At 42.4% G+C, this 7734-nt stretch overlaps 1 pseudogene; it reads right to left on the bottom strand.

Annotated features, from left to right (window-relative positions):
• LOC139408050 (opsin-5-like) overlaps positions 1-7734 on the bottom strand; it is a 60615-nt pseudogene that overhangs the window by 9208 nt on the left and 43673 nt on the right.

The raw sequence follows: 7734 nt of genomic DNA, 5'->3' as shown, positions 1-7734 counted from the left end.
GGAATTACTTGTGTCTATCGCTCCTCCTAACTCCTTGGGAGGGAAAGTGAACAATTAGTTTGTCATACCTCAGATATGCTATGTCACCTTGTTCTCTTGCAGCCTTCATAGCTAATATTAGTTCCTTTCTTCTTTGAGAGACTGCATCTGAGAAATCCTCATTGATGAAGATGAAGGCCCCTTTAAGGCCATTGGCTTTTTCAAGGACTGTAAGCTTATCCTTGAACCTGAGGAATTTCACTACAATTGGCCTGAGTCTGGTTCCATTGGCACCACCATTGGCACCACCAGTGCCCCCTGGTTTCCCAGACTGGTGAGCATGTTCCAGCTCAACCTGTTGATCCAATTGTAGCTCCTCAGAAAACAGCTATTTTGTCCTCTCCTGGATACCATATACTACAAGATTATTTCTCCTCGATTGTCCATCCAGGTAATCAGCCTTCCCAGACGTGTTCTGGAGGCCCTCCCTGACTGTGGCGATTTCATTCTGCATCGAGGAACAGTTTCTGGAAAGCGTATCCTGTGTGGTCTTCAATACATCCACATCCTTCTGTGTGAACTGTAGGCTTATTTTAATGTCTTGTACATCTTTAGTCAGGTCGTCCAGCCGTTTGTTGGTAGACTCCATGATCATTTGTATGAAGCTTTTCCTGCTGAAGGATCATTTCCTTATATAAAACGTTCTGCTTCTCCAAGAGTTCACATACCTGCCCAGCAGAGATGTGATCCTTGTTTTTTTTCAGAGGCATGATAGTAATGATAGCAGGACGAGCCCGCTATTCACTTCGTGAAATGAGAGACGCCGGTAGTAGAACACTCTGGTAATTGGTGGTCCTAAAACCGAGAAAAATAGAAGTGCGGCCCTAGCCACAAGGGCTAACCACTTAGCGTGCTTGGTATCTGGCAGATAGTAGTGGGCTTGATTACCAACAATGACGAGACAGCCAACAGGGAGGAGGTGAGGGCCTTCAGGAAACAGTCGAGGGAGCACCCCCCATCCACATTGAAGGGACAGCAGTGGAGAAGGTGGAAAGTTTTAAGATCCTCGGCGTACACATCACAGACAAACTGAAATGGTCCACCCACGCAGACAGTGTGGTGAAGAAGGCGCAACAGCACCTCTTCAATCTCATGAGGCTGAAGAAATTTGGCTTGTCACCCAAAACTCTGAAAAACTTTTACAGATGACCAATCAAGAGCATCCTGTCAGGCTGTAACACAGCCTGGTAGGGCAACTGCACCGCCCTCAACCGCTAGACTCTCCAGAGGGTAGTGCGATCTGCACAACGCATCACCAGGGGCAAGCTACCTGCCCTCCATGACACCTACAGCACCAGATGTCACAGCAAGGCCAAAAAGTTCATCAAGGACATCAACCACTTGAGCCACTGCCTGTTTACACCACCACTATCATCCAGAAGGCGAGGTCAGTACAGATGCATCAAAGCTGGGACCAATAGACTGAAAAACAACTTCTATCTCAATGCCATCAGACTACTAAACAGCAATCACTAACTCAGGCTGCTGCCTACATTGAGACCCAATCACTGGCCACTTTAATAAATGGATCACTAGTCACTTTAAACAATGCCACTTTAAATAATGTCTCTTTAATCATGTTTACATATCTTAAATTACTCATATCACATGTATATACTGTATTTTACACCATCTATTGCACCTTGCCTATGCATCTCGGGCATCACTCATCCATATACTTATATGTACATATTCTCATTCACCCCTTTAGATTTGTGTGTATAAGGTAGTTGTTGGGGAATTGTTAGATTACTTGTTAGACATTACTGCACTGTCAGAACTTGAAGCACAAGCATTTTGCAATTCTCGCATTAGCATCTGCTAACCATGTGTATGTGACCAATAAAATGTGATTTGATTTGATTTGGGTTCAAGTCTGGACTCTGGCTGGGCCACTCAAGGACCTTCAGAGACTTGTCCCGAAGCCAATCCTGCATTGGCTTGGCTGTGAGCTTAGGGTCATTGTTCTGTTGGAAGGTGAACTTTCGCCCCAGTCTGAGGTCCTGAGCACTCTGAAGCAGGTTTTCATCTAGGCTCTCTCTGTACTTTGCTCCGTTCATCTTTCCCTCGATTCTGGCTAGTCTCGCAGTCCCTGCCGCTGAAAAACACCCCCACAGCATGATGCTCCCACCACCATGCGTCACCATAGGGATGGTGCCAGGTTTCCTCTAGACGTGACGCTTGGCATTCAGGCCAAAGAGTTCAATCTTGATTTCAAATCAAATCAAATCAAATTGTCACATGTGCCGAATACAACAGGTGTAGACTTTACAGTGAAATGCTTAATTACAAGCCCTTAACCAACAATGCAGTTTTAAGAAAATACATAAAAAAGGTAAGAAATAAAAATAAATAATTAAAGAGCAGCAGTAAAATAACAATAGCGAGGCCATATACAGGGGGTACCGGTACAGAGTCCATGTGTGGGGGTACCGGTTAGTCGAGGTAATTGAGGTAATATGTACATGTAGGTAGAGTTATTAAAGTGACTATGCATAGATAATCACAGAGAGTAGCAGCAGTGTAGAATAGGGGGCGGGTGGTGGCAATGCAAATAGTCTGGGTTAGATGCAAATAGTCATTTGATTAGATTTTCAGGAGTTTTATAGCTTGGGGGTAGAAGCTGGTCAGAAGCCTCTTGGACCGATACTTGGCGCTCCGGTACCGCTTGCCATGCAGCACCAGAGAGAACAGTCTATGACAAGTGTGGCTGGAGTCTTTGACCATTTTTAGGGCCTTCCTCTGACACCGCCTGGTATAGAGGTCCTGGATGGCAGGACATTATGTGGCATTGTGTGTAGATTGCTGAGGATTTTCTTTTTTTAATCCAATTTAGAATAAGGCTGTAACTTAACCTTAATGAAGAAAAAGTTGAGGTTTAAGTACTTTCCAAATGCACTGTACCACACACACACACACACACACAAACTTTCACACTCACCCTATATGCTGCTTCTACTCTGTTTATTATATATCCTGATTGCCTAGTCTCTTTTACCCGTACCTCCCTGTACATACTGTATTACCTCAATACCTCAACTACCTCGTGCCACTGCACATTGACTTGGTACCGCTAATCCTTGTACATAGCCTCATTATTATTTTATTGTGTTACTATTTCCTTTTTTATTTAGCTAATATTTTTCACATTTTTATTACCACGCTGCCGAACGCTCCTCTCCTCCGTTTTATCAACAAAACAAAAACAAATGCTGATTCCAGCTCTAAAGAAACATGGTTAATCGGTAAATGGTTAATAAACAGTCAACAGATAAACCTTGCATACTCACCAGAGTGACTTTCCTCTCGATGTGTCCGTAGTTGAAGTTTCCATTCTGGATGGACTGGTATGCCTTGTGGAGTTTCCAGGCTATGCCGGAATAGGAGAAGAGGATGACGAGGCAGGGGATGAAGGTACAGAAGATAGACAGAGACATGATGAAGGTAGAGTGGTTCAGGGAGTCTTGGTAGCTTGCCCAGTCCACGGAGCAGGCCACTCCGAAGGGCTCCGGTCCGTAGCCGCCCCAGCCCAAGAGAGGAAACACAGCCCACAGCCCAGAGTACAGCCAGATCAAACTGATCACCATGGTGATGGTCCGACGCTGGAACTTGTTGCCTGGTGGAGAGGTAGAGTATAAGCCTAACACTAGCCCTAACCCTCACTCCGAGCCTAATCCTAGACAAAACCTAATTTTAACCCGAGCCAGATAACATTGATCACCGTCATGACAGTGTCATGCTGGAACTTACTACCTGTACTAGAGGTAGAGAGGAGTGTACAGGTGAGGAAAGCTATAGCCCTGTAACGATACGCTCCCTTATCCTTAAAGGAAAGATTCACCCATTTTTGTTTAACTCAGAGCAATGTTCTTTCAATTCCCTGGGTCATTTCATGTTTGCATGTGTATCTGAGGTATTGCCATTCAAGCATGCAGAAAATTGACTGGTATTATGTAGCATTGCGATAAAGCCGCTCTCACTACACTCTCTACACTAACGTCTATCATACATATCAGATTTTAATACTGGCCGATGTCATAACGCGGGAGAGTGTCTTCTCTCGAATGAGCCATTGATCATATTTTTGCGATATTCCTTCCTGAGAAATGGGTAATTTAACAGAGGGTCTACCACATTTCTCCTATTTGTCTGCCTCTTCAATACAGGTTGCATTGCAAGGTGCCGTTGCGAATGTCAGACTCCACTGCAAAACACATCAATCTGCAGGTTGAACATGGTGAGATTGTAGACTCCTAAATTGATAGCGCAGTGTGTTTTGGTGATTTTACAACTAACTAGCTACATGCCGATATTAACTTTGGTATTATTGTATGTAGGTACATTTGCTAGCTAGCTAGCCAACCAGCCAATAGAGAGAACATTGCACTGTGGGTTTTGAAGTCGATTTGAGCTGCAACAGATTTCCACAATGAATTCCTAATCTTGCTACCAATCTTATTATAATATAACCACAAATTATTGTTTTCACATATTAGTGTTATTTACAGTTTTTTTCGATTGCTAAACGACAGTGGACACAACTGGAGTCACATGTGCAAAACTCTAACTACAGTCTGCACAGCAGCAGTTCATGTGGACCAAACTCTAGTTCGTTTTTCATTGCTTGAACACAGTTTTCAAAACTCTACACACTTATCCCATGACTTTAACCACAACCTGCACAACACTGTGGACTTACAGCACTTTGTTCAAATGCTAACACACTGCTGTCAAAACTGTGAACCACACATTCAAAACGGAATAGATTTCAGCCTTGTGCCTTTCAAACACTGCTGATTGCAATTTCAGCTGAAAGGCTAAGCATGTGTCTTGTTTTAGACTTGTTAGTGAACACACACACATATTACAGTATATATAGGTAGAGCTCAGAAAGACTCATTTTGGAAATGGAACAAGGAAGATGGGTTCGTGGAGGGAGAAGGGTGGCAGGGAGAGGGCGGATGCGTGGAGGAAGACAAAGAAGACAAAGAGCTGTTATTTCAGATGAAATAAGGGCTACACTTATAGACCATGTCGTGAACCATGGTCTCTCATTGAGAGAGGCAGGGTTGAGGGTGCAACCCAATCTGCAAAGATCCACAGTGGCATCTGTAATGTGAATTTTCCATCATGCAAACAGGTGAGAGTTACATCCTTACAGTAAATGAAAACATTACAGGAATCTATTTTGTATTGCAATTATAGAATATTTACACAGATATATATTACAGTAAGTTTGACTGTAAAATATATTTTTACAACAGGACCCAAAGGCTGCCCCCAACAGGGGGAAGAGGAAAAATATTTTCAGATGCGCAGGAAAATGCTATTGTTGACATGGTTGTTGTCAACAATGCAATAAAACTGCGGGAGATTCAAGATAGAGTGCTGGCTGATAATGATATATTTGAAAATGTTAATTCTGTCAGCACAACAACTATTGCTCGAGTCCTAAAGAAACACCAAGTTACAATGAAACAGTTATACACTGTACCGTTCGAGAGAAACAGTGAACGGGTAAAAGAGCAAAGATACCAATATGTCCAGGTAAGACGTCTGAGGTTACGTACACAGCTATACAAAATATTTACAGTAAAAAAAACACTAGCATTTCTACAGTAAAACTGTGCACTTACTGTTTTTCATAGAGTAATGGAGGTGGAAGCACTGGAAAGACCACATTCATTTGTATTTATCGATGAAGCTGGATTTAACCTTGCCAAAACACAGCACAGAGGAAGGAATGTTATAGGTCAAAGGGCCACTGTGGAGGTTCCAGGCCAAAGGGGGGGAAATATCACCATGTGTGCTGCAATGGCCAATGATGGTTTGCTTCTCAACACACCACTCATTGGCCCATACAACACAGAAAGGCTTATAGCTTTCCTAGAACAGCTCTATGCTCAGCCAGTGCCAGCAGAACAGGGGGAGCCAGTAAGAAACCCCCAAGTTTTTGTCATAGTTTGCGATAACGTTGCTTTTCACCACTCTGCAGCTGTCACAGATTGGTTTGCAGCACATCACAGATTTATGGTTTTGTACCTGCCTGCATATTCACCCTTCCTCAACCCAATAGAGGAGTTTTTCTCTGCCTGGAGGTGGAAAGTGTTTGGTCACCACCCACATGACCAAATGTCTCTTTTGGAAGCCATGCGTGCCGCATGTGAGGACACGAGTCCAGAGGACTGCCAGGGATGGATAAGGCACTCCAGAAGGTTCTTCCCCAGGTGCATGGCAAGAGAAAACATTAGATGTGATGTTGAAGAAAACCTGTGGCCTGATGCTAGAGAGAGGCAGGATTAGCCCCTCAATTATTTGTTCGAATTACAGTATGTACTTTTAGTTTCTACCTTTTTTTTCTCATTACTGTAATTCTGTAAATTACTACAGACTATTGAAGCAAACTGCTAATTTTCATTTACCTTAAAGAATTGTTATGTTCTAAAAAAAAATATAAATCATGTGAAAGAATGTCACTCTTTTCTTTGAAGAAAATATTACTTTGTATGAAGTCACTGAAATTGTTCAAACTGTAAAGATGAAAAGTTTGTATTTTCTGTATTGGTGTTTGATGTTAGTGTTTTTACTCTCAGTGTGTTCTGAGTGACAGTGTGTGTTATCTCAGTGAGGGTTGTGCACAGTGTTTGGCTGCACTGAGCGTGTTTTGAGCCATGTGTTAAGAGTTGTGTTGCTTGGAATGAGTTTTGCAGGTGATGTGAACTGTTTAGCTCACGTGACTGTTGGTAGTACAGACTGTAGTTAGAGTTTTGCACATGTGACTCCAGTTGTGCCCACTGTCGTTTAGCAATCGAAAAAAACTGTAATACTGTACACTATAGGAATTTGTAGTTTTGGGTCGATTTTTCCTTTAAGGTTGTGGTTAGTGTCACGACTTCCGCCAAAGTTGACTCCCCTGCCTGTTCGGGCGGTGCTCGGCGGTCGTCGTCACCGTCCTACTAGCCGCCACCGATCCCTTTTTCGTTTGTCTGTTTGTTTTGTCTTATTAGTTTCACCTGTGTTTCTGTTGTTTGGTTTAATTAGCTTCCCTATATTTAGTAGGTAGACCCGCCCTTGTTTTGTGCGGGATTGTCTTTATGTTAGGTGTGTGTATTTTAGGTAGTGGTGAATTGTCTTTATGTTAGGTGTGTGTATTTTAGGTAGTGGTGAATTGTCTTTATGTTAGGTGTGTGTATTTTAGGTAGTGGTGAATTGTCTTTATGTTAGGTGTGTGCATTTTAGGTAGTGGTGAATTGTCTTTATGTTAGGTGTGTGTATTTTAGGTAGTGGTGGATTGTCTTTATGTTAGGTGTGTGTATTTTAGGTAGTGGTGAATTGTCTTTATGTTAGGTGTGTGTATTTTAGGTAGTGGTGGATTGTCTTTATGTTAGGTGTGTGTATTTTAGGTAGTGGTGGATTTTCTTTATGTTAGGTGTGTGTATTTTAGGTAGTGGTGGATTGTCTTTATGTTAGGTGTGTGTATTTTAGGTAGTGGTGAATTGTCTTTATGTTAGGTGTGTGTATTTTAGGTAGTGGTGGATTGTCTTTATGTTAGGTGTGTGTATTTTAGGTAGTGGTGGATTTTCTTTATGTTAGGTGTGTGTATTTTAGGTAGTGGTGGATTGTCTTTATGTTAGGTGTGTGTATTTTAGGTAGTGGTGGATTTTCTTTATGTTAGGTGTGTGTATTTTAGGTAGT

This window comes from Oncorhynchus clarkii, chromosome 4 (assembly GCF_045791955.1).
Source record: "Oncorhynchus clarkii lewisi isolate Uvic-CL-2024 chromosome 4, UVic_Ocla_1.0, whole genome shotgun sequence".
Taxonomy (NCBI): domain Eukaryota; kingdom Metazoa; phylum Chordata; class Actinopteri; order Salmoniformes; family Salmonidae; genus Oncorhynchus; species Oncorhynchus clarkii.
This window is presented reverse-complemented; position numbering and strand designations above follow the sequence as displayed.